Below are 25,200 nucleotides of genomic sequence, written 5' to 3'. Positions count from 1 at the left end.
AGTACATGTAGATGGATGCAAATAGGATTTGGGTGTGCAAATTTCATACAAATCAGTTCATTTACTTTATTATCCCAGATGGGAAACTTGACTTGCAGTCAAAACAACACAAGTCCTTGCAGAGAACCTGCTGGTCAAAGATAGCCATCGGGGGGGTCTGTGGGACACCTGTCACCTTACCCGCCACATTCACAATATAGCACAGGTAGTTTTTGTCCCTGATGTTCAGGTTACCAAGCAACCATAGAAAAAGTAACAGATATATACAGTACAACAGTATACAACACCCAGATATAAAGAGCCACATTGGTTATTCCACCCTGGGTGCAAATAGCATTGTTGGCTACTGACACCTGGGTGCTAATAGCATCTGACAACGTTTTATGTTTGTGTTTAGACTCTGGTAGAACGTGGTTATTGTTAGAGAAAGATCATGATCTTGGTTTAATACAGAAGATTAATTGGCAACTATTTTGATAATTGAATAATCATTTTAGTCATTTTTTAGGGAAAAATGCCAAATGTTAGCTGGTTGCAGCTTCTGAAATGTGATGTTTTAAGGTTTTTTGTGTCTTAACATGACGGCAAACTGAATATCTTTGGATTTTGGATGATTGATCAGACAAAACATGACATTTGAAGATGTCACTTTGAGCTCTAAGACATTATAACGGACATTTTTCACTGTTCTCTGACATTTTATAGACAAAACGATGAATCGATAATGAAATTAATCGTTTATTGCAGCCCTAATTATGTAGGAATACAAATGTTTGTATAAAATTTCACAATAATCCATTCAGTAGTAATTGAGACATTTCAGTCTGGATCCAAACTAGAAAGAAATCATTTTAAACTCTATGATGACATGTCTCCAGTAGGTAATTGCTCTAACTTATTTATGTCTTTCTCTTCATTATTTTTTGTATTTTTGTTCACTCGTCTTCCACTTTCTCCCTGCAGAAGCCTCCGTTTCTCCCGTCTTTATATATTCTTTGGCCCTTTCTGTCTTTCATTCACTTTCTCTGTCTTCTTATGTATTCTTTGTAGGTACCCCCACCTCTCTTCTTCCTCGTTAACATTCAAAGCAGCATCTGAATAATTCCCATTGAAATAATTGATTTTCTTTTTTTTTTTGGCTGCTGGACTGCTCAGTAAATAATGGATGGCTTCATCATCAGGGACTCCCAGACCCTGCAGGCTGAGTGACGGCTGTTACTAATAAAACACACACACACACACACACACACACACACACACACACACACACACACACTGATATATACCTGGACATCTTGGCAGGGTGAGACTGTGTATTTACAGAGGAAGCAGACAGTGAAGATGAAGAGAGGACGTGACATAATGTTCCAGAGGAAATCCAGATTCCAGGTCTGCTGAGGGGAAAAAGGTACATTAGAGAAAGATGGTGCCAAGATTGTATTCACAAGCTTGATTTGTTAAAATGTTAATTACTCTAATTTGTTTATTTTACTTTTGTTTAACTTGAAACAGCATTTTTTTTTTAACTTTCCTCACATGAAAAAGTGTGTTTTTTACTGCCAACAGGTCATTTGAATGTAATATATTGTAAGCGATGATGTTACAATAAACCGGCTTGTGACCATTTGCTATCAATCAATAAAATAAAGTATGGTTAATTCAAAAAGGTTAATTTTCCTTTGCTGTTTTACGAGTTCTGTCACCAGGGGACAGGAAGGTTCACACCATTCTTCAGTTTTCTGCCATTTATCCTGGACCAGATCATGTTAATGGATATTACCAGGAATTATTGTTATTTACACCCAGGAAGTACTGACAAAAAATGTGATATAAGTGTCAGCAATTTTATGTACTTAAAACATCATTTTAGGCTTTATTTTCCACGCTGGTTTTTTTTGTCAATCTTTGTCTGGTATGACAGTGAAAAGGGTATTAAATTATATTCTATGTGGTATTTAAAAAGGTCTCACAATGTCTTAAATTTAATTTGGTGAACACTCCGGAAAGCCTGGCTACAGATGTTTCGTTAGAAACCAATTTACATGTTACTAAATTATTTACTAGATAAGACATTTCTTAAGCTTTAAAGAGCTGGTGTTGTGGACAATAACAAAAATTAGATTTGGGATGGATCAGGATTATGGTGGGGCCTTGTGTGTTGTAAAATTGAGTGGTGTTGAGGTGGAACCAAGCCGCAACCTCTTGGGCTGTAAAATGAAGCCAATGCGAAAGTGCCGAAAACTGCAGTCCTTGAACGGCCACTTGAGGCTCCAAAAGCGAGTCAATCCCCATAGACCCCCATGTTAAAATGCCCAACTTTACAGCAGAAATAAACATGTTTACAGCCTGGTACAAAAAAACGGTTTTGGTCTCTGTAGCTAATTTCCCCTTTCATGACAACTGTACGGGTGGTGAATTTTTTTATAACTCACCTGTTTAAATTTTATTAAGCCGTAAAGTTATGCATAATGAAGGACATGGCTGCTTTGAGTGACAGGTCCGCCAGCCGCTAGGTGGCTTGTTTCAGCCATTCGGCCCCGCCTCTTTGCAAATTTTTGATTGGCTGGGAGTTAGGCAGCATCACGCACTGCCAAGATGGCGACGGCCACAGCGGCTCTTTTTGAGCTTCCAAACTACTCTTCAGAAACCAACAGGTGACGTCACGGTAACTACGTCCATATTTTTATACAGTCTATGGGTGGAACCTGCTACTACACCACACCAGGAAGTCAAATTAAATATGCAGGAAGCTTTAGGATGTAGTAACTTCTGTAGTCGGAGTTTGCATCACAGCCGCATGACGAGCAAAGCAGCAGACTTAAGTGTTGCTGGTTGTTCAGCAGCTTAAAAGTCTTTACAGCCTTCCGGAAGATGGAAACTGACATCAAGAATGGCTGAAATTCATTTTTGGAGACAGTCTTCCCTCCGTTATCGGTTAGTGGTTGTGTGTGTGTACGACACATTATACAATTGACGGTCTGCTCAATGAGACTCAGCAGGCCGCAGGATTTTCTACTGTTTCATCTTCAATCTCTGGATGTAGTTTTAATACATGGTTTCTTTCTGTCAATCAGCAAAAGGAATATGATATATCTGTGCTAAAGCTAAGCCAGCGACCTCCGGCTACGTTTGAAAAAATGACTTTTAATTTGTGAGGAAACTTTCACCGTTCTGAAACATCCTGTTGAGTCTCAACTGTGCAACAGCAGCTTCTTCCTTCATTCAGGATCAGACTGTGCTTCATAGACACTGTATACTGTCTTACATCTCCAGCTGCAGATGTTACTTCAGCTAAACATGCTGTTGTATTCGTTAGGTCGTATCCCAATTGACTGGGGGTGAAGGTGGGGGCCACATCTCCAGCCAATCGAAGTAGGTGCTCATTAATTTATTTATGATTAGTTGGTAAAATCCAGTCCTGGGGCCTTACTTTACTAAGATAAGCTGTTGCCTCTTGAAACCAGCAGTCTACCAGCTATTAAGATTAATAGCTTAATTAATGAGGTGTTATAGTAACTCAGTTATCTGAATAAAACAACCATCCAAAGAGAGTTCAGGATGCTGTGTGAACATGGTTTGAAGTTATCTATACAGTATGTCTATTATGTCTAAATTTCAACATGTACAAGTCCAACTTGAATTTTCCAGACATCTCATCACGGATGTGTCGACATTATACAAAAACCACAAATTTCCTTTTTAACCCCCTATGACTGCATTTGCTTACTGTAATACTGCTTTCAGCTTTAGTACACAGTTTATTTTTGTGGACCCTTATTTCCTCTTTTTTTTTTTTTTTTTTTTTTTGCCTTTTCTCAAACCCTTTGAACAACTTTTGAAAAGCAGATCCAATCCCTCAGTACGACCTGCCTCCATCACTCCACCAAAACATGTCTGGATTCAGCTGAAAGATTTCAATAGATGCTGCGTTGCTTCAAAGAGCCGTAAAATGTTTAATGGGACTCATTCCAGAGTCATCCAGGTTACATAACAGGTGTTTTTTTCTCTCATCTGCTGGAAATCTTTTTTTAAAAGAAAAAGCCAGAAGAAGAGCCCAGCATGAAATGACCTCTGACCCCTCACTGAGATTGAGGTTTGGATAAATAGTCTCCTTTAATCTGACTGGATGTCCTTTACTATACATCGTCAGACCATTTTCTTTTTGTAAATAAAGAGCTCTTGCTTTAATCAACTCGATACCTGCTGTCAGTGTGTTTGGGGTCAGGCACTGCCGCCTCAGATCACCATCGCTGCTCGTTTGGGTATTTTTCCTGTTAAAACATGTCAGCAGGCCTCTGCATGAATTCCTTAGAAAATCTAACCTGCTGCTGCTGAGTCAGAGCTCGTATCTCACTCTAACACAGACAAATGCCTTATTTCTTAAAAACCAGTGGACGGCTCTGATGTGAGCAGAGTCACAGCTGCTGAGAGGAGACGACTATCACAATGGTCATCGGTTTACAGAAAGTCATATAAAAACATTTTCCTTTTCAAAGCAGCAGTAGAAACTTCCCCCGCAAACTTTATTTAAATAAATTACTAACATTACAACTGCAGAAAGTCGATTCTCTTGGAGAAGTTGCCTTTTCAATATGAAGTACATTTTTTACCCCATTAACTTTATTCGAATAAGTTAACAGATGAAGCCAGGAGTGCTTTTCTGCATCCCTGTCATTTATCAATCATTTTTAATCTCAAAACTAAATACGTTTTAGGATTTGCTTTAAAAATCATCAAAAATTATTTTCTTCTTATTTGAAAAACAGTTTTACATTAACCACTCAGCCACATCGTCTGTTGATGGTAATTAAACATCCATAAAGTTGCGGCATTGTCTGGACAATCTGTGAAACACAGTGAAGGCTTTGATGGAGCCAGTTAGCTCGAAGATATGAATCCCGTCCTCGACGAGGATGGGATTCAAACCCACGCGTGCAAAGCACAATGGATTAGCAGTCCATCGCCTTAACCACTCGGCCACCTTGCCTGTTGATGGTATCTAAATATCCATACAGTTGTGGCATTGTCTGGACAATCTGTGAAACACAGGGAAGGCATACTGTAATACTCGAAGATATGTAAACACTGCAGACCAAAGTGAAGTTGACTCGACGAGGATGGGATTCGAACCCACGCGTGCAGAGCACAATGGATTAGCAGTCCATCGCCTTAACCACTCGGCCACCTCGCCTGTTGATGGTATCTAAATATCCATACAGTCGTGGCACTGTCTGGACAATCTGTGAAACACAGTGAAGTCTGGTAACATGGCAGTTGTGAGAGTGGTCAGAGTCACACGAGGAGCTGGCCCTTCAGTTGGGGCTCGGGCGGGTTCCCTTGCCACAACCGGTTCCCGCTAGAGCCCTAGATGGACACATCTTGGGCAACGTCACACATCGAACCTCCCCTGTCCATCTGCTGCTCTCTGGCAACCACCACGAAACAATCCAGTTTCACATCCTGAGCTCACTCCGTCTGCCTCTCATCCTGGTGTATCCTTGGCTCCGTCTTCACAACCCTCACATCGACTGGGTCACGGGGGCCATTCGAGGGTGGAGCCCCTCTTGTCATCTCAGGTGCCTGCAGCAAGCCTCCTTGCCACTTCACTCCCCCAGCCTCAGACCCACAAGACCCTGAGACCCTGCATCGACTACCAAGGGCTAAATGACATTACTATCAAGAACAGGTACCCACTGCCACTCATCTCCTCCGCCTTCGAGCTGCTCCAGGGGGCCACCATTTTCACCAAGCTCGACCTGCGCAACGCCTATCACCTTGTCCGCATCAGAGAGGGTGACGAGTGGAAGACGGCCTTCAACACACCGACAGGGCACTACGAGTACCTCGTCATGCCATTCGGCCTCACCAACGCCCCCACCATCTTCCAGGCCCTGGTAAACGACGTTCTTCGAGACATGCTCAACCGGTTCGTCTTTGTCTACCTGGATGACATTCTCATCTTCTCCCAGTCCAGAGATGAACACATTCACCATGTCCAAGCCGTCCTCCAGCGCCTCCTTGAGAACTCCCTGTTTGTTAAAGCTGAGAAGTGTGAGTTCCATGCCCCCTCAGTGTCCTTCCTGGGGTACATAGTTGCAGTGTACAGATGGACCCGGCTAAAGTCTCTGCCGTCACCTCCTGGCCTGTTCCTGATAACCGCAAACAGCTTCAGTGCTTCCTGGGTTTTGCCAATTTCTACCGCCGCCTCATCTGCAATTACAGCTCCATGGCAGCTCCTCTCACCGCCCTGACCTCCTCCAAGGTGCCTTTTCAGTGGTCACCTTCCACTGACAAAGCCTTCCAAACTCTCAAGACACGGTTCACCTCAGCACCCATTCTTCAGATGCCTGACCCTAATCGCCAGTTCGTTGTGGAGGTGGATGCCTCTGATGTGGGGGTAGGGGCTGTCCTGTCCCAGCGCTCTGCCACTGACCAGAAGCTCCACCCATGTGCCTTCTTCTCTCGGCGTTTGTCGCCTGCCGAGAGGAATTATGATATTGGCAACAGGGAGCTGCTGGCGGTGAAGATGGCTCTCAAAGAGTGGCGGCATTGGTTGGAGGGTACCAAAGAGCCTTTTCTTGTATGGACTGACCACAAGAACTTGGAGTACATCCGATAGGCTAAAAGACTGAATTCCCGCCAAGCCCGTTGGTGCCTGTTCTTTGCCCGGTTCAACTTTACCCTCTCCTACCGCCCTGGGTCTCGTAATGCCAAGCCCGACGCCCTGTCCCGGCGATTCCAGAGAGTGGAGGAATCTGGAAGGAGGCCAGAGCCCATCCTCCCTGGGTCCTGTCTTATCGCCACGGTGACCTGGGACATCGAGGAGAGGGTGAGAGCAGCAGCTGAGGGACAGCCTGGTCCCAGCTCCTGCCCGCCAAACTGCTTGTTCGTCCCTCCAGCCTTGAGGTCAGAGGTGCTGCAGTGGGCCCACTCCTCCAAGCTCTCCTGCCACCCTGGTGCTCGACGGACACAGCACGCCCTCCTCCAGCACTTCTGGTGGCCCAGCTTGAAAGAGGACACCCAGGACTTCGTCAAAGCCTGCCCAGTCTGTAATCAACACAAGACCTCCCGCCGGGCCCCAGCAGGACTTCTGCAGCCTCTTCCTGTTCCCCACCGCCCGTGGTCCCACATCTCCATGGACTTTGTGACGGGCCTTCCCTCTTCTGAAGGCCATACTGTCATCCTGACTATTGTGGACCGCTTCAGTAAAATGGCCCACTTCGTGCCTCTGCCCAAGCTCCCTTCAGCCATGAGAACTGCTCAGTTGGTCCTGCTCCACATATTCCGTCTTCACGGCCTCCCTGTCGATGTGGTGTCAGACTGTGGGCCTCAATTTGCCTCTGTTTTTTGGAGAGAGTTCTGCAGTCTCAGTCTCCTGGGTGCCACTGCCATTCTGTCCTCCGGCTTCCACCCTCAGACCAATGGGCAAACGGAGCGCATGAACCAGGAGTTGGAAACGGCCCTGAGGTGCATGGCCTCCCAGAACCCCTCCTCCTGGTCCTCACAGCTGTTGTGGGTAGAATATGCCCACAACTCCCTCATCTGCTCTGCCACCGGCCTCTCTCCTTTCCAATGTGCATACGGCTATCAACCACCGTTGTTCCCCACCCAGGAGAAGGAGGTTTCCTGCCCGTCTGTCCAAGCCTTCATCCGCCGCTGCCGCAGAACCTGGCTCCAGGCCCATTCCATCCTCCTTCGGTCTGTGGACCGCTACACTGCCGCCGCACCCCTGCACCTACTTACCAAGCGGGTCAGCGAGTGTGGTTTCTTCATCTTGACATTTATACACAATTTATTCAAAGAGTTAGCAGTATCATGGCCTCTTCTCATAGCTGAGTGTAAACCACGTCTCTGTTGTGGAGCAACTTTTCTCTGACACAGGAGGGTAAAAAAATGCTACGATAGCTTCATCCATTTTGGACTCTCTGTTCCCTCATAGGTATCATAGGGAGCTGTTTCAAGAAGCCTTGCGATTGGTCAGTGGTGTGTGGATTGATTTGACGTCTTTGACCCGACGAATTGAATTCACTGCTTTAAATGCTGCTCCATCGAGCCTTTAACGATGGAGCCGGATAGCTCGACGATATGTAAACACTGCAGACCAAAGTGAAGTTCACTCGACGAGGATGGGATTCGAACCCACGCGTGCAGAACACAATGGATTAGCAGTCCATCGCCTTAACCACTCGGCCACCTCGTCTGTTGATGGCATTTAATTGTCCATACAGTCGTGGCATTATCTGGACAATCTGTGAAACAGTGAAGTCTGGTAACATGGCAGTTGTGAGAGTTGTCAGAGTCACATGACTCAAAGTGTGAATAGTTGAGTGGCCCCTTTGGAAGGATTCAATCTTAGCTGACAGTCTAACAGCCCATTCATACATACAGACTCGAACACTGGAGACACAACAGGACGCCTGTGACGTGGCATCTCAAAAACTAAAACTGCCATTCAAACAGAAGTTGAAAAAAGTTCAACTTCGATGGATCCCGCTACTTATCGCATACTAAGCAAGCACTCTACCATTTCAGCTATTTCCTCTCTGACTGTAGTCACATAAAGACAGAACATTGAATTGAACATGACTTGATGAGAATGGGATTCAAACAGACGCTCTATGAGCACAAGTCTTTATACAGACCTGGAAGGTCCTGAGGGCTTCATTGGTAACTTTTCTGAGTGGAGACACCAAATAAAGATAGATTTCTCCAGGAACACAAATCCTCCACAGGGAAGGAAGAAAGAGAAGTGCAGCATAGAATTAGATGTCCTCATGTTTTTGTAGGGGAATTAGCTCAAATGGTAGAGCGCTCGCTTCGCATGTGAGAGGTAGCGGGATCGACACCCGCATTCTCCAAAAGACTGTAACTATTTCTTCCACTTTCGTTGGGAAAGTCTAAGTTATGCGGAAAACCAATTTCACAGCTGAACATGGGTAAGATGATCGAAATCAGAAAGGTCTGGATCAATCGGCGATAGGATCCAAATGACACAAAGTCCCGAGTAAAAGGAGGAAGGAGGCCCCAGGAGACCTGAATGTCCAGCACAGAGAAGCCTGGCTGTAGGGGCTATTAGGTGGTGCCAAAAACCTGGCAACATAGCGACACTAACGGGGCTTGACGGTGAACTGCTATAACTGGCCAGCTAATCGGTAAGTTGCTAGCTGGCTGGACTACCACTAGTCAGTCACAACAGCTCCTGGAATTTGTGTCTATTTTCTCTCTGCTGCTCTGTTTCTTCATCTTGACATTTATACACAATTTATTCAAAGAGTTAGCAGTATCATGGACTCCTCTCATAGTTGAGTGTAAACCACGTCTCTGTTGTGGAGCAGCTTTTCTCTGACACAGGAGGGTAAAAGAACGCTACGATAGCTTCATCCATTTTGGACTCTCTGTTCCCTCATAGGTATCATAGGGAGCTGTTTCAAGAAGCCTTGCGATTGGTCAGTGGTGTGTGGATTGATTTGACGTCTTTGACCCGACGAATTGAATTCACTGCTTTAAATGCTGCTGCATCGAGCCTTTAACGATGGAGCCGATTAGCTCGACGATATGTAAACACTGCAGACCAACGTGAAGTTCACTCGACGAGGATGGGATTCGAACCCACGCGTGCAGAACACAATGGATTAGCAGTCCATCGCCTTAACCACTCGGCCACCTCGTCTGTTGATGCTATTCAAATATCCATACAGTCGTGGCATTATCTGGACAATCTGTGAAACACAGTGAAGTCTGGTAACATGGCAGTTGTGAGAGTGGTCAGAGTCACATGACTAAAGGTATAAATAGTTGAGTGTCCCCTTTGGAAGGATTGAATCATAGCTGACAGTCTAACAGCCCATTCACACATACAGACTTGAACACTGGAGACACAACACAACTCATAACTGAGTGTAAACTATGTCTCTGTTGTGAAGCAGCTTTTCTCTGACAGAGAAGGGTAAAAAAATGGTGCAACACATCCAACACGCTATGATACCTTCCTCCATATTGGAATCTCTGTTCCCTCATAGGTATCATAGGGAGCTGTTTCAAGAAGCCTTGCGATTGGTCAGTGGTGTGTGGATTGATTTTATGTCTTAGACACGGCAAATTGAATTCACTGCTTTAAATGCTGCTGCATCGAGCCTCTAATGATGGAGCCGGTTAGCTTGACGATATGTAAACACTGCAGACCAAAGTGAAGTTCACTCGACGAGGATGGGATTCGAACCCACGCGTGCAGAGCACAATGGATTAGCAGTCCATCGCCTTAACCACTCGGCCACCTCGTCTGTTTACACTATTTGAATATCCATACAGTGTTGGCTGTCACTGTGAAACACAGTGAGGTCTGGTAACATGGCAGTTGTGAGAGTTGTCAGAGTCACATGACTCAAAGTGTGAATAGTTGAGTGGCCCCTTTGGAAGGATTCAATCTTAGCTGACAGTCTAACAGCCCATTCATACATACAGACTCGAACACTGGAGACACAACAGGACGCCTGTGACGTGGCATCTCAAAAACTAAAACTGCCATTCAAACAGAAGTTGAAAAAAGTTCAACTTCGATGGATCCCGCTACTTATCGCATACTAAGCAAGCACTCTACCATTTCAGCTATTTCCTCTCTGACTGTAGTCACATAAAGACAGAACATTGAATTGAACATGACTTGATGAGAATGGGATTCAAACACACGCTCTATGAGCACAAGTCTTTATACAGACCTGGAAGGTCCAGAGGGCTTCATTGGTAACTTTCCGGGTGGAGACACCAAATAAAGATAGATTTCTCCAGGAACACAAATCTTCTACAGGGGAGGAAGAAGGAAGAGTGCAGCATGGAGTTAGATATCTTCATACTCCTCTAGGGGAATTAGCTCAAATGGTAGAGTGCTCGCTTCGCATGTGAGAGGTAGCGGGATCGACACCCGCATTCTCCAAAAGACTAACTATTTCTTCTACTTCCGTCGGGAAAGTCTAGGTAATGTGAAAAACCAATTTCACAGCTGAACATGGGTAAGATGATCGAAATCAGAAAGGTCTGGATCAATCAGCGATAGGATCCAAATGACACAAAGTCCCGAGTAAAAGGAGGAAGGAGGCCCCAGGAGACCTGAATGTCCAGCACAGAGAAGCCTGGCTGTAGGGGCTATTAGGTGGTGCCAAAAACCTGGCAACATAGCGACACTAACGGGGCTTGACGGTGAACTGCTATAACTGGCCAGCTAATCGGTAAGTTGCTAGCTGGCTGGACTACCACTAGTCAGTCACAACAGCTCCTGGAATTTGTGTCTATTTTCTCTCTGCTGCTCTGTTTCTTCATCTTGACATTTATACACAATTTATTCAAAGAGTTAGCAGTATCATGGACTCCTCTCATAGTTGAGTGTAAACCACGTCTCTGTTGTGGAGCAGCTTTTCTCTGACACAGGAGGGTAAAAGAACGCTACGATAGCTTCATCCATTTTGGACTCTCTGTTCCCTCATAGGTATCATAGGGAGCTGTTTCAAGAAGCCTTGCGATTGGTCAGTGGTGTGTGGATTGATTTGACGTCTTTGACCCGACGAATTGAATTCACTGCTTTAAATGCTGCTGCATCGAGCCTTTAACGATGGAGCCAGTTAGCTCGACGATATGTAAACACTGCAGACTAAAGTGAAGTTCACTCGACGAGGATGGGATTCGAACCCACGCGTGCAGAACACAATGGATTAGCAGTCCATCGCCTTAACCACTCGGCCACCTCGTCTGTTGATGCTATCCAAATATCCATACAGTCGTGGCATTATCTGGACAATCTGTGAAACACAGTGAAGTCTGGTAACATGGCAGTTGTGAGAGTGGTCAGAGTCACATGACTAAAGGTATAAATAGTTGAGTGTCCCCTTTGGAAGGATTGAATCATAGCTGACAGTCTAACAGCCCATTCACACATACAGACTTGAACACTGGAGACACAACACAACTCATAACTGAGTGTAAACTATGTCTCTGTTGTGAAGCAGCTTTTCTCTGACAGAGAAGGGTAAAAAATGGTGCAACACATCCAACACGCTATGATACCTTCCTCCATATTGGAATCTCTGTTCCCTCATAGGTATCATTGGGAGCTTTTTCAAGAAGCCTTGCAATTGGTCAGTGGTGTGTGGATTGATTTTACGTCTTAGACACGGCGAATTGAATTCACTGCTTTAAATGCTGCTGCATCGAGCCTCTTATGATGGAGCCGGTTAGCTTGACGATATGTAAACACTGCAGAACAAAGTGAAGTTCACTCGACGAGGATGGGATTCGAACCCACGCGTGAAGAGCACAATGGATTAGCAGTCCATCGCCTTAAACACTCGGCCACCTCGTCTGTTGTTGGTATCTAATTGTCCATACAGTCATGGCATTGTATGGACAATCAGACAGCAATAAAGTCTTCTGGAGAATGCGGGCATCGATCCCGCTACCTCTCACATGCTAAGCGAGCGCTCTACCATTTGAGCTAATTCCCCCTTGACTGTAGTCCCATAAAGACAGAATATTGAATTGAACATGACCTGAGGAGAATGGGATTCAAACAGGCGTTCTATGAGCACAGGTCTTTACACAGAACCTGGAAGGTCGGGAGGGTTTCATTGGTAACTTTTCTAAGTGGAGACACCAAATAAAGATAGGTTTTTCCCCCTCCAGGAATCTGCAGGGGCGGAAGGAAGAGAAGTGCAGCACGGAGCTAGATGTCTCCAGTTTTTTGAAGAGGAATTACCTCAAATGGTAGAGTGCTCGCTTTGCATTTGAGGGTTAGCGGAATCGACGTCCGCATTCTCCGAAAGACTTAACTATTTCTTCTACTTCCGGCGGGAAAGTCTACTTAATGTGGAAAACCAATTTTACAGCTGAACATGAGTAAGACAATCAGAATCAGAAAGGTCTGTAAGAATCATCGTTAGGACCTAAACGACACAAGGTCTTAAGTAGAAGAGGGACAGAGAGCAGAAGAAGGAAAGAGGTCCCAGGAGACCCAACTGTCCAGCACAGAGAGGCCTGGCTGCTGGGGCTGTTAGGTGGGGCCGAAAACTTGGTGAAATAGTGACATTCACAGGGCCGGTTGGTGAAATGCTGTAACTGGCCAGCTAACCGCTAGTTCGCTAGCCAGCTGGGCTACTTCTAGTCAGTCACAACAGCTCCCGGAGTTTCTTACACAAATTTATACACAATTTATCCAAAGAGGTAGCATTATCATGGACTCCTCTCATAGCTGAGCGTAAACCACGTCTCCGTTGTGGAGCAGCTTTTCTCTGACACAGGAGGGTAAAAAAATGCTACGATAGCTTCATCCATTTTGGACTCTCTGTTCCCTCATAGGTATCATAGGGAGCTTTTTCAAGAAGCCTTGCGATTGGTCATTGGTGTGTGGATTGATTTTACGTCTTAGACACGGCGAATTGAATTCACTGCTTTAAATGCTGCTGCATTGAGCCTTTAACGATGGAGCCGGTTAGCTCGACGATATGTAAACACTGCAGACCAAAGTGAAGTTCACTCGACGAGGATGGGATTCGAACCCACGCGTGCAGAACACAATGGATTAGCAGTCCATCGCCTTAACCACTCGGCCACCTCGTCTGTTGATGGCATTTAATTGTCCATACAGTCGTGGCATTGTCTGGACAATCTGTGAAACAGTGAAGTCTGGTAACATGGCAGTTGTGAGAGTGGTCAGAGTCACATGACTAAAGGTATAAATAGTTGAGTGTCCCCTTTGGAAGGATTGAATCGTAACTGACAGTCTAACAGCCCATTCACACATACCGACTTGAACACTGGAGACACAACACAACTCATAACTGAGTGTAAACTATGTCTCTGTTGTGAAGCAGCTTTTCTCTGACAGAGAAGGGAAAAAAAACAGTGCAACACGCTACGATACCTTCCTCCATTTTGGACTTTCTGTTCCCTCATAGGTATCATAGGGAGCTTTTTCAAGAAGCCTTGCGATTGGTCAGTGGTGTGTGGATTGATTTTATGTCTTAGACACGGCGAATTGAATTCACTGCTTTAAATGCTGTTGCATCGAGCCTTTAACGATGGAGCCGGTTAGCTCGACGATATGTAAACACTGCAGACCAAAGTGAAGTTCACTCGACGAGGATGGGGTTCGAACCCACGCGTGCAGAGCACAATGGATTAGCAGTCCATCGCCTTAACCACTCGGCCACCTCGTCTGTTTACACTATTTGAATATCCATACAGTGTTGGCTGTCACTGTGAAACACAGTGAGGTCTGGTAACATGGCAGTTGTGAGAGTTGTCAGAGTCACATGACTCAAAGTGTGAATAGTTGAGTGGCCCCTTTGGAAGGATTCAATCTTAGCTGACAGTCTAACAGCCCATTCATACATACAGACTCGAACACTGGAGACACAACAGGACGCCTGTGACGTGGCATCTCAAAAACTAAAACTGCCATTCAAACAGAAGTTGAAAAAAGTTCAACTTCGATGGATCCCGCTACTTATCGCATACTAAGCAAGCACTCTACCATTTCAGCTATTTCCTCTCTGACTGTGGTCACATAAAGACAGAACATTGAATTGAACATGACTTGACGAGGATGGGATTCAAACACACGCTCTATGAGCACAAGTCTTTATACAGACCTGGAAGGTCCTGAGGGCTTCATTGGTAACTTTCCGGGTGGAGACACCAAATAAAGATAGATTTCTCCAGGAACACAAATCTTCTACAGGGCAGGAAGAAGGAAGAGTGCAGCACGGAGTTAGATATCTTCATACTCCTCTAGGGGAATTAGCTCAAATGGTAGAGTGCTCGCTTCGCATGTGAGAGGTAGCGGGATCGACACCCGCATTCTCCAAAAGACTAACTATTTCTTCTACTTCCGTCGGGAAAGTCTAGGTAATGTGAAAAACCAATTTCACAGCTGAACATGGGTAAGATGATCGAAATCAGAAAGGTCTGGATCAATCAGCGATAGGATCCAAATGACACAAAGTCCCGAGTAAAAGGAGGAAGGAGGCCCCAGGAGACCTGAATGTCCAGCACAGAGAGGCCTGGCTGTAGGGGCTATTAGGTGGTGCCAAAAACCTGGCAACATAGCGACACTAACGGGGCTTGACATTGAACTGCTATAACTGGCCAGCTAATCGGTAAGTTGCTAGCTGGCTGGACTACCACTAGTCAGTCACAACAGCTCCTGGAGTTTGTGTCTATTTTCTCTCTGCTGCTCTGTTTCTTCATCTTGACATTTATACACAATTTATTCAAAGAGTTAGCAGTATCATGGACTCCTCTCATAGTTGAGTGTAAACCACGTCTCTGTTGTGGAGCAGCTTTTCTCTGACACAGGAGGGTTCATCCATTTTTAACGCTGTGTTCCCTCATAGGTATCGAGCCTTTCAAGAAGGCTTACGATTGGTTAGTGGTGTGTGGATTGATTTTGCGTCTTTCACCGGATGAATTGAATTCACTGCTTTAAATGCTGCTGCATCAAGGCTTTAATGATGGAGCCGGTTAGCTCGACGATATTCTAACAGCAGACCAAAGTGAAACTGACTCGACGAGGATGGGATTTGAACCCATGCGTGCAGAGCACAATGGATTAGCAGTCCATCGCCTTAACCACTCGGCCACCTCGTCTGTTGTTGGTATCTAATTGTCCATACAGTCATGGCATTGTATGGACAATCAGACAGCAATAAAGGCTTCTGGAGAATGCGGGCATCGATCCCGCTACCTCTCACATGCTAAGCGAGCGCTCTACCATTTGAGCTAATTCCCCCTTGACTGTAGTCCCATAAAGACAGAATATTGAATTGAACATGACCTGAGGAGAATGGGATTCAAACAGGCGTTCTATGAGCACAGGTCTTTACACAGAACCTGGAAGGTCGGGAGGGTTTCATTGGTAACTTTTCTAAGTGGAGACACCAAATAAAGATAGGTTTTCCCCCTCCAGGAATCTGCAGGGGCGGAAGGAAGAGAAGTGCAGCATGGAGCTAGATGTCTCCAGTTTTTTGAAGAGGAATTACCTCAAATGGTAGAGTGCTCGCTTTGCATTTGAGGGTTAGTGGAATCGACGTCTGCATTCTCCGAAAGACTTAACTATTTCTTCTACTTCCGGCGGGAAAGTCTACTTAATGTGGAAAACCAATTTCACAGCTGAACATGAGTAAGACAATCAAAATCAGAAAGGTCTGTGAGAATCATTGTTAGGACCTAAACGACACAAGGTCTTAAGTAGAAGAGGGACAGAGAGCAGAAGAAGTCCAGCACAGAGAGGCCTGGCTGCTGGGGCTGTTAGGTGGGGCCGAAAACTTGGTGAAATAGTGACATTCACAGGGCCGGTTGGTGAAATGCTGTAACTGGCCAGCTAACCGCTAACTCGCTAGCCAGCTGGGCTACTTCTAGTCAGTCACAACAGCTCCCGGAGTTTCTTACACAAATTTATACACAATTTATCCAAAGAGGTAGCATTATCATGGACTCCTCTCATAGCTGAGTGTAAACCACGTCTCTGTTGTGGAGCAGCTTTTCTCTGACACAGGAGGGTAAAAAAATGCTACGATAGCTTCATCCATTTTGGACTCTCTGTTCCCTCATAGGTATCAAGCCTTTCAGGAAGACTTGCTATTGGTTAGTGGTGTGTGGATTGATTTTGCATTTTTGACCCGACAATTTGAACTTACTGCTTTAAATGCTGCTGCATCAAGGCTTTAATGATGGAGCCGGTTAGCGCAATGATATGTAAACAATGCAGACCAAAGTGAAGCTAACTCGACGAGGACGGGATTCGAACCCACGCGTGCAGAGCACAATGGATTAGCAGTCCATCGCCTTAACCACTCGGCCACCTCGTCTGTTGATGGCATTTAATTGTCCATACAGTTGTGGCATTGTATGGACAATCAGACAGCAATAAAGTCTTCTGGAGAATGCGGGCATTGAACATGAATTGAACATAACCTGAGGAGAATGGGATTCAAACAGACGCTCTATGGGCACAGGCCTTTACACTGAATCTGGAAGGTCGGGAGGGTTTCATTGGTAACTTTTCTAAGTGGACACACCAAATAAAGATAGGTTTTTCCCCCTCCAGGAATCTGCAGGAGTGGAAGGAAGAGAAGTGCAGCACGGAGCTAGATGTCTTCAGTTTTTTGTAGAGGAATTAGCTCAAATGGTAGAGTGCTCGCTTTGCATTTTAGGGTTAGGTGGGGCCGAAAACCTGGTGAAATAGTGACACTCACAGGTCTGGTTGGTGAAATGCTGTAGTTGGCCAGCTAACCGCTAACTCGCTAGCTGGCTGCACTACTGCTAGTCAGTCACAACAGCTCCCGGAGTTTCTATCTGCTGTTCTGTTTCTTCATCTTGACATTTATACACAATTTATCCAAAGAGGGAGCAGTATCGTGGCCTCCTCTCATACCTGAGTGTAAACCACGTCTCTGTTGTGCAGCAGCTTTTCTCTGACAGAAGAGAGTAAAAAAAGCAAACGGCGCAACACATCCAACATGCTACAGTAGCCTCATCCATTCTGGACTCTCTGTTCCCTCACAGGGAGCTCTTTCAGGAAGACTTATGATTAGTCAGTGGTGTGTGGATTGATTTTGCGTCTTTGACCGAACAAATTGAATTTACTGCTTTAAATGCTGCTGTATGGAGGGTTTAATGATGGAACCTGTTAGCTTGATGATATGTAAACACAGCAGACCAAAGTGAAACTGACTCGACGAGGATGGGATTCCAACCCATGCGTGCAGAGCACAATGGATTAGCAGTCCATCGCCTTAACCACTCGGCCACCTCGTCTGTTGACTGTGTTTAAATATGTATACAGTCATGGCATTATATGGACAATCTGTGAAATAAGTGAAGTCTGGTAACATGGCAGTTGTGAGAGTGGTCAGAGTCACATGACTGAAAATGTGAATAGTTGAGTGTCCCCTTTGGAAGGATTGAATCTTAGCTGACAGTCTAACAGCCCTTTCACACAAACAGACTTGTGATGTTGAATCTCAAAAACTGCCACTGCTACTTAAAGGGAAGTTGAGAAAAGTTCAACTTTATGCAGAACTTAAGACAAGAGGGGGAGAGTGAAAAAAAGATGTGGGGAAAGAAAACATGCACAGCGCTTACAGTAAATGTAAGAGGACTCAATTCTGAATTAATTGTACACATCGGGTCGTTTGTTATAGTACACACAAGATTTCCAGGAAATATTACTTACGCACAACAGGAAAGTCTTCTGGAGAACGACGGCATCGATCCCGCTACCTAGCACATACTAAGCAAGCACTCTACCATTTGAGTTATTGCCCCTCTGATTGTAGTCATAGAAAGACAGAACATTGAATTGAACATGACTTGATGAGAATGGGATTCAAACAGACTTTCTATGAGCACAAGTCTTTATACAGACCTGGATGGTCCAGAGGGCTTCATTGGTAAGTTTTCTGAGTGGAGACACCAAATAAAGATAGATTTCTCCAGGAACACAAATCCTCCACAGGGAAGGAAGAAAGAGAAGTGCAGCATAGAATTAGATGTCCTCATGTTTTTGTAGGGGAATTAGCTCAAATGGTAGAGCGCTCGCTTCGCATGTGAGAGGTAGCGGGATCGACGCCCGCATTCTCCAAAAGACTTTAACTATTTCTTCTACTTCTGTTGGGAAGGTCCACGTAATGTGGAAAACTAATTTCACAGCTGAACGTGGGTAAGATAATCGAAATCAGAAAGGTCTGGATCAATCAGCGATAGGATCCAAACGACACAAAGTCCTAAGTAAAAAAGGGAGAGAGAGCGGGAGAAGGAAGGAGGTCCCAGGAGACCTGAATGTCCAGCACAGAGAGGCCTGGCTGTAGGGGCTATTAGGTGGTGCCAAAAACTTGGCAACATAGTGTTGTGGAAATTTTCTCTCGAGAAAGAAGGCACATGGAGACATAAAGAAAGCATTAAACATTGTTACTTGTTGAAGCAGTTGTAAACACTGTACAATCCATCACATCATCAGTAACAATTATACAAATGTCCAAACACAAACAAAAATACAATCATCTTGTATTTTTGGAGAGAAAGCATGTTGTTCAGCTGGCCCTTTCCCTAAAGCCAGCCCTTTCTCTAAAGATTGTGAACTCAAACTAGACAGCTTTATACCTCTCCAGAAGCAAAGCTACAAACAGTCTGGTCCCTAAATGGACACTTCCACAAACCATTACACCTTCTTACAAACAAGTATGGTCTCTAAAACAGTAGGCTTAAGACAAATATCTCTAGCTAACCCCAGAGGTCAGCAAGCAACCCTCAGATAGAAACAGGTTCAAGAGTTCAACTAGCCTAGGAGTAGGATTTCTTCACCAACATGTGTCCCCAAAATGACGATGACATTACATCACATTCAGTTGATAACAAACATTGACTCCTTAGTTTGAAAACGTTTGTAACATATATACAAAAGATTTATAAAATGATAACCTACTATTCAATTTTCTTTCACATTCCCTCCTTTTATCATTTGATAATCCTTTGTGCATATCAGAACTCAAGAGACCCCAAACTCAATACATTTTCCTTGAAACCTAAACACCTAAACACTTAATCATCATTACATTGCAACAAAAACACTACATCTGATGTAAAATTAAACCTCTTTCAACACATTCCAAAAAGGTAAACATGACATGCCCTTTTGACAACCCACAAATCCTTGACTCTTCTTACATTAAGACATTCTCAAACATGAAACTGCATGTATTATACAGCACTCAGTGTACAATAACTAGATGAAAAGTGTCCCATGATGATGAACAATGTCCCTTGCTCTGATGTTTCTCCTTGTCCCAGAGTCATATACCTGGGTTCGATAGTGACGATCTTACCAAACCTCTCAACACTGTCCCAGAAACTTGATTTTGCTCGTCCCAGCCTTGTGAGAACAACTCTTGCAGTCAGAGTTCAAGCAGGCTCTTCTCAGAACCAGTCTTGCTCAGACCCTTGCAGCCACTAGCTTATAGCAAGTGTTGAATCGAGTCCTTTTGTCCTCATATTACACCAGGCTTATCCACACGACCCTCCTGGTCCTTTCTGTGGCTTTCTCACAGCCCTGGTGCCCCGAAGCAGCTTCAGTTTTGCTGTCCAAACTCAGTTCAGTGTCGTTCATGACCACATGCCTTCATGTGAAGGAGTTGGGGGAACTGCTGCACAGGGTTATTTTAGACCCTGCCTGTGTGTAGGTCTCTCTGCTTACTCTGTCCCACAAAACCTTTCAAAATGACCTGACACTCGATGACGTCTTCAACAGTCCCATTTCATCCAACCAAACTGTCCAAAACTCAAACACAGTCAATTAATAACAACATCACAGTTGAAACACGACTTAAAGACAGTTGAAACAGGTGTGGGCCGAAGCTACAGCATGTCATGTCTACCCTTTTAACACACATCATGTTTAACCGTGCAATGCAACAACAAAACAGTCATACACAAATTCTATATCAGAGTTGTAGGTCTCTTCAGTTCCTCACTGATTCCCTCCTGTGTTCCATAATCTAAGCACATCTCCATCATCAGAAAGAGCCTAATCATGTGATGCATCAATAAAACAAACCCTTGTACAACCACTTAAACACAAACAATATTCAATAACTTTGGTTTCTTACTTAAGACCTATTTTTTTATCTCAGATTCCTAAGAGAAGCATGTTGTAGACTCCCATATTGAGGAAATCCTGAATTCTTATGCCACTTTGGCAACAGAGCCATACTTATCAAACATTTCATTTGCTGGACTTTGAAGGTTTTTCTGATTGCTGTTAATGGCACCCATGGCGATTCTGTTCCAATTATATAATACTATGTTCAGATATTTAAATAAACACCTTCTAATGAATCTTATATTAACTTTTTCAAAAAGAGAAAGAAAAAAGAAAAAGGGAAGAAACCTTCAAAGAAAACTATCCCTTTTCTTCACCTACTGACATGCACTCAGTGATTGAATGAATGTGTGACAAAAATATCTCCCACAGACTAACTGTCTGCTGTAGAAACAGAGAAGACAAAATATGTACCAGCTGTCTGATTCCCTAGTCTGACCACTAACCTAATCAGACAAATTACTATTTCTCACACTTCTTTTTGTCCTTTCCTTGTTGAAAAGAACTTAAAAAAAATACGCCACACCAACTGTGCAGTGCGTTCAATAATTTCAATAGGAGAAAGGAAAATTTGACCTTGCTCATCAAGAGATTGATAATGCATGCGATGTAAATCACCAAAAAGGTGGACAGGCATCATTAATTACTCATACAAAACAGTCCACGTTGAACTACTTTCATTTATTCTATGCATTCAGCATAACTCACTTTTCGTCTTTATTTATTTATTCTATTTATTTATCTTGTGTTTTTTTTTTGTTTTGTTTTGTTTTTTTTTTCTCTTTGTTTTTTTCTTTTTCCTTGTGAGTTTTTTCCACTTTTCCTTTACTCTCCCGAGTTTAACAACTTCTTGCTAACATTTGCTTTGGAAAGTTAAATCTTTTCTGACCTCTCCTCTCATTAACTTCTTTGCAGGTAGGAGCTGCAGACACATACCCGCACAGCAAAATGCAGTAACTCAAACAAAGAAAAACAGTACTGTACAGCACGGACTCGAACCGTACTAAGCGTTTTTTAACAATTTACGCAGGCTCACATATTGATAGAACTCTGATCTCACCTCGTAATTTAGGCCTTTTTGGGGACTCTAACCCCTTTTATTTCTATGGCTTTTAGTTACGCAGGCTCACATATTGATGGAACTCTGATCTCACCTTGTATTGTACGCAGGCTCACGTTTGTTGTTCCCGATCTTACCTCGCACTTTTAGCCCAGGGGACTCTAACCCCTATTAGCTTTTATCAAGGACTTTAACCTTGAAAGGGACCCTGGCAGCGGACTCTAACCCTGCCTCTTTTCTGTGCACTTTTTAGGCAAGAGAACACTTTTCTCTCACGTTAGGCAAATTCCCTAGGAATTCCCTCTCTAAGCTTAGAGTATCTATGACGCCATTAAAACTTCAACAACCACCAATGCATGCCTTCGAACTAAACTCCCTTCCTTTCCTAAAAATTTTGGAAGCAAATAACAAATGCAATTTCCACAGAATTAATCACAATTACCAACAAACCAAGGATTGCTCACCACTGTCCCCATTTCCTGGAAGGTGACCCCAGCCTTCTCGCAAAAAGACCCTAACTTACATAGGTCCCCGAGGTTTCCGCAATCTCCTAGGATCGGTCCTGGCCACTGGACAGGTCAACTCTCCCAGGAAAAAGGTCAGTGGGTTAGCATCCCGGACGAGCCCCCAAATGTTGTGGAAATTTTCTCTCGAGAAAGAAGGCACATGGAGACATAAAGAAAGCATTAAACATTGTTACTTGTTGAAGCAGTTGTAAACACTGTACAATCCATCACATCATCAGTAACAATTATACAAATGTCCAAACACAAACAAAAATACAATCATCTTGTATTTTTGGAGAGAAAGCATGTTGTTCAGCTGGCCCTTTCCCTAAAGCCAGCCCTTTCTCTAAAGATTGTGAACTCAAACTAGACAGCTTTATACCTCTCCAGAAGCAAAGCTACAAACAGTCTGGTCCCTAAATGGACACTTCCACAAACCATTACACCTTCTTACAAACAAGTATGGTCTCTAAAACAGTAGGCTTAAGACAAATATCTCTAGCTAACCCCAGAGGTCAGCAAGCAACCCTCAGATAGAAACAGGTTCAAGAGTTCAACTAGCCTAGGAGTAGGATTTCTTCACCAACATGTGTCCCCAAAATGACGATGACATTACATCACATTCAGTTGATAACAAACATTGACTCCTTAGTTTGAAAACGTTTGTAACATATATACAAAAGATTTATAAAATGATAACCTACTATTCAATTTTCTTTCACAATAGTGACACTAACAGGGCTTGACGGTGAACTGCTATAACTCGTCAGCTAATCACTAAGTCGCTAGCTGGCTGGACTACCACTAGTCAGTCACAACAGCTCCCAGAGTTTGTCTCTGTTTTCTCTCTGCTGCTCTGTTTCTTCATCTTGACATTTATACACAATTTATCCAAAGAGGGAGCAGTATCGTGGCCCCCTCTCATAGCTGAGTGTAAACTATGTCTCTGTTGTGGAGCAGCTCTTCTCAGACAGAGGAGAGTAAGAAAAGCGAACAGTGCAACACATCCAACATGCTACGAGAGCTTCATCCATTTTGGACTCTCTGTTCCCTCACAGGTATCATAGGGAGCTCTTTCAGGAAGGCTTGCGATTGGTCAGTGGTGTGTGGATTGATTTTGCGTCTTTGACCGGACGAATTGAATTTACTGCTTTAAATACTTTAATGATGGAGCCGGTTAGCTCAACGATATTCTAACAGCAGACCAAAGTGAAGTTAACTCGACGAGGATGGGATTCGAACCCACGCGTGCAGAACACAATGGATTAGCAGTCCATCGCCTTAACCACTCGGCCACCTCGTCTGTTGACAGTATTTGAATATCCATACAGTGTTGGATAACTGCTATAACTCGTCACCTAATCACTAAGTTGCTAGCTGGCTGGACTACCACTAGTCAGTCACAACAGCTCCTGGAGTTTGTCTCTATTTTGTCTCAGCTGCTCTGTTTCTTCATCTTGACATTTATACACAATTTATTCAAAGAGTTAGCAGTATCATGGCCTCTTCTCATAGTTGAGTGTAAACCACGTCTCTGTTGTGGAGCAGCTTTTCTCTGACACAGGAGGGTAAAAGAACGCTACGATAGCTTCATCCATTTTGGACTCTCTGTTCCCTCATAGGTATCACAGGGAGCTGTTTCAAGAAGCCTTGCGATTGGTCAGTGGTGTGTGGATTGATTTGACGTCTTTGACCCGACGAATTGAATTCACTGCTTTAAATGCTGCTCCATCGAGCCTTTAACGATGGAGCCGGTTAGCTCGACGATATGTAAACACTGCAGACCAAAGTGAAGTTCACTCGACGAGGATGGGATTCGAACCCACGCGTGCAGAACACAATGGATTAGCAGTCCATCGCCTTAACCACTCGGCCACCTCGTCTGTTGATGGTATCTAAATATCCATACAGTCGTGGCATTGTCTGGACAATCTGTGAAACACAGTGAAGTCTGGTAACATGGCAGTTGTGAGAGTTGTCAGAATCACATGACTAAAGGTATAAATAGTTGAGTGTCCCCTTTGGAAGGATTGAATCATAGCTGACAGTCTAACAGCCCATTCACACATACAGACTTGAACACTGGAGACACAACACAACTCATAACTGAGTGTAAACTATGTCTCTGTTGTGAAGCAGCTTTTCTCTGACAGAGAAGGGTAAAAAAACGGTGCAACACATCCAACACGCTACGATACCTTCCTCCATTTTGGACGCTGTGTTCCCTCATAGGTATCAAGCCTTTTAAGAAGGCTTGCGATTGGTTAGCGGTGTGTGGATTGATTTTGCATTTTTGACCCGACGATTTGAACTTACTGCTTTAAATGCTGCTGCATCGAGGCTTTAATGATGGAGCCAGTTAGCGCAACGATATGTAAACACTGCAGACCAAAGCAAAGTTCACTCGACGAGGATGGGATTCGAACCCACGCGTGCAGAACACAATGGATTAGCAGTCCATCGCCTTAACCACTCGGCCACCTCGTCTGTTGACAGTATTTGAATATCCATACAGTGTTGGCTGTCACTGTGAAACACAGTGAGGTCTGGTAACATGGCAGTTGTGAGAGTGGTCAGAGTCACATGACTGAAGTTGTGAATAGTTGAGTGTCCCCTTTGGAAGGTGTGAATCTTAGCTGACAGTCTAAATAGACAAAAACACTGGAGACACAACAGGACGCCTTTCATTGTGATATGGAATCTCAAAAACTAAAACTGTTACTCAAAGGGAAGTTGAGAAAAGTTCAACTTTATGCACTTAAGACAAGAGGGGGAGATTGAAAAAAAGACATGTAGGAAGAGAAAACATGCATAAAGAGTGCTTACAGTACATGTGAGAGGGCTCTTTTTATGTAATTTCTAAATTAATTGTACAGGTTGGGCTGTTTGTCGTAGTGCTCACAAAAGTTCCAGGGAATATCATGTAAACACAACAGGAACGTTTTCTGGAGAATGCGGGTATCAATCCCGCTATTTTTCACATGCTAAGCGAG

At 44.1% G+C, this 25,200-nt stretch overlaps 15 non-coding genes across 15 annotated transcripts; all 15 read right to left on the bottom strand.

The window, feature by feature from the left end:
• Window positions 1-4,905: 4,905 nt before the first annotated feature.
• On the bottom strand, window positions 4,906-4,987 carry trnas-gcu (transfer RNA serine (anticodon GCU)). Its single transcript has one exon. It is a non-coding gene; the product is annotated as a tRNA-Ser (tRNA).
• A 122-nt stretch (window positions 4,988-5,109) lies between these two features.
• Window positions 5,110-5,191, bottom strand: trnas-gcu (transfer RNA serine (anticodon GCU)). The gene has a single exon. It is a non-coding gene; the product is annotated as a tRNA-Ser (tRNA).
• A 2,927-nt stretch (window positions 5,192-8,118) lies between these two features.
• Window positions 8,119-8,200, bottom strand: trnas-gcu (transfer RNA serine (anticodon GCU)). The gene has a single exon. It is a non-coding gene; the product is annotated as a tRNA-Ser (tRNA).
• A 1,388-nt stretch (window positions 8,201-9,588) lies between these two features.
• On the bottom strand, window positions 9,589-9,670 carry trnas-gcu (transfer RNA serine (anticodon GCU)). The gene has a single exon. It is a non-coding gene; the product is annotated as a tRNA-Ser (tRNA).
• A 528-nt stretch (window positions 9,671-10,198) lies between these two features.
• Window positions 10,199-10,280, bottom strand: trnas-gcu (transfer RNA serine (anticodon GCU)). Its single transcript has one exon. It is a non-coding gene; the product is annotated as a tRNA-Ser (tRNA).
• A 1,378-nt stretch (window positions 10,281-11,658) lies between these two features.
• On the bottom strand, window positions 11,659-11,740 carry trnas-gcu (transfer RNA serine (anticodon GCU)). Its single transcript has one exon. It is a non-coding gene; the product is annotated as a tRNA-Ser (tRNA).
• A 527-nt stretch (window positions 11,741-12,267) lies between these two features.
• trnas-gcu (transfer RNA serine (anticodon GCU)) lies at window positions 12,268-12,349 on the bottom strand. The gene has a single exon. It is a non-coding gene; the product is annotated as a tRNA-Ser (tRNA).
• A 1,171-nt stretch (window positions 12,350-13,520) lies between these two features.
• trnas-gcu (transfer RNA serine (anticodon GCU)) lies at window positions 13,521-13,602 on the bottom strand. Its single transcript has one exon. It is a non-coding gene; the product is annotated as a tRNA-Ser (tRNA).
• A 517-nt stretch (window positions 13,603-14,119) lies between these two features.
• trnas-gcu (transfer RNA serine (anticodon GCU)) lies at window positions 14,120-14,201 on the bottom strand. Its single transcript has one exon. It is a non-coding gene; the product is annotated as a tRNA-Ser (tRNA).
• Window positions 14,202-15,551: 1,350 nt separating this feature from the next.
• On the bottom strand, window positions 15,552-15,633 carry trnas-gcu (transfer RNA serine (anticodon GCU)). The gene has a single exon. It is a non-coding gene; the product is annotated as a tRNA-Ser (tRNA).
• A 1,138-nt stretch (window positions 15,634-16,771) lies between these two features.
• Window positions 16,772-16,853, bottom strand: trnas-gcu (transfer RNA serine (anticodon GCU)). The gene has a single exon. It is a non-coding gene; the product is annotated as a tRNA-Ser (tRNA).
• An 867-nt stretch (window positions 16,854-17,720) lies between these two features.
• Window positions 17,721-17,802, bottom strand: trnas-gcu (transfer RNA serine (anticodon GCU)). Its single transcript has one exon. It is a non-coding gene; the product is annotated as a tRNA-Ser (tRNA).
• A 5,626-nt stretch (window positions 17,803-23,428) lies between these two features.
• Window positions 23,429-23,510, bottom strand: trnas-gcu (transfer RNA serine (anticodon GCU)). Its single transcript has one exon. It is a non-coding gene; the product is annotated as a tRNA-Ser (tRNA).
• A 498-nt stretch (window positions 23,511-24,008) lies between these two features.
• Window positions 24,009-24,090, bottom strand: trnas-gcu (transfer RNA serine (anticodon GCU)). Its single transcript has one exon. It is a non-coding gene; the product is annotated as a tRNA-Ser (tRNA).
• A 522-nt stretch (window positions 24,091-24,612) lies between these two features.
• On the bottom strand, window positions 24,613-24,694 carry trnas-gcu (transfer RNA serine (anticodon GCU)). Its single transcript has one exon. It is a non-coding gene; the product is annotated as a tRNA-Ser (tRNA).
• Between the last annotated feature and the right edge of the window lie 506 nt (window positions 24,695-25,200).

The sequence above is a fragment of the Thunnus thynnus genome, chromosome 9 (genome assembly GCF_963924715.1).
Source record: "Thunnus thynnus chromosome 9, fThuThy2.1, whole genome shotgun sequence".
In the NCBI taxonomy this organism is placed as follows: Eukaryota; Metazoa; Chordata; class Actinopteri; order Scombriformes; family Scombridae; genus Thunnus; species Thunnus thynnus.
Note: the sequence above shows the minus strand (reverse complement) of the source record. Positions and strands in the feature narration are given on the sequence as shown.